The sequence below is a fragment of the Penaeus chinensis genome, chromosome 6 (genome assembly GCF_019202785.1).
Source record: "Penaeus chinensis breed Huanghai No. 1 chromosome 6, ASM1920278v2, whole genome shotgun sequence".
NCBI lineage: Eukaryota > Metazoa > Arthropoda > Malacostraca > Decapoda > Penaeidae > Penaeus > Penaeus chinensis.
Window position 1 is genome coordinate 31,404,822 of NC_061824.1, and position 918 is coordinate 31,405,739.

The 918-nt window shown below is 29.6% G+C and overlaps 1 protein-coding gene across 1 annotated transcript in view; it reads left to right on the forward strand.

Annotated features, from left to right (window-relative positions):
* Positions 1-656: 656 nt before the first annotated feature.
* LOC125026669 overlaps positions 657-918 on the forward strand; it is a 14,071-nt gene continuing 13,809 nt past the window's right edge. The window contains exon 1 of the mRNA XM_047615259.1: positions 657-704. The gene's annotated coding sequence lies outside the window, so the exon portion shown is untranslated. The remainder of the gene's footprint in view (positions 705-918) is intronic.

A 918-nucleotide genomic window follows, 5' to 3' on the forward strand; every position in this document is an offset into this window, starting at 1 on the left:
TTATTCTCAAATAACAGAAATGTAATTCGTCAATGATTTGCTCTGAGGTATAAAGTATAGATGCATATCGTGTCTCTAGGAAACAAGTTGGTTGTTATCTGAAGTTTCTGTTTCCCTTGTTATCGGATGTTCGTGTGGAAACGGCATAACGGGTTTGAATTGTACTGGTCAAAATATTCATGCCTTTCTGGTAATACATCGCTGTAATGTTATGTATTGGCGATGATAAATGAGATTAAACAGTAAATGCAAACATCCACAAGAACATTGCATTTGGTTTGTTGTTTCAAATAGTGTCACTCAAGTATTTCTTGGTAACAGAGAACGAGTCATGAATGAAATCAGTGAGAATAAATATAAAGAAATTGACGACGAAATCTAGGATAAATTATCACATGTAGTAACGCAATAATAAAATGCCACTAGATAAGTATTAGTAGTATTTCAAGACTTATTAGGTAGGTTAGAAGGGAGGGTCTTAAGGAAAGGAATTTATCCAGGTATTAAATGCAAAGGATCTTAGATTGATTTATTAGTATTTTTTTTTGGTTGCATGCTAATGTTTTAAATAATTACCAGGGAAACGGTCATAGATCCTGATTTAGTATTTCATAAAAAAAAAAAAAAAAAAAATTAAGGTTGCTAATGTACATTTTTATGCTTGTTATTGGTCAAGAGGTCAGATTGCTAAACATGGTTTCGAGGTGATTTTTTTTATAATACTATTTTTTTTTTTTTGTATATCATATAATGTAGTTTTATGTATTTAATTGAGAAAATCTTTGACTGATTGGTCAGATAAGTATTTTTAACAATGTGAAAATGTGTATAATGTTCTCATGTAAGGATTTATTTGAAGTATTAAGAATTATAGTCTTAAAAAAAAATTGGGGCAATTATCCAGAATAGATCTGTACT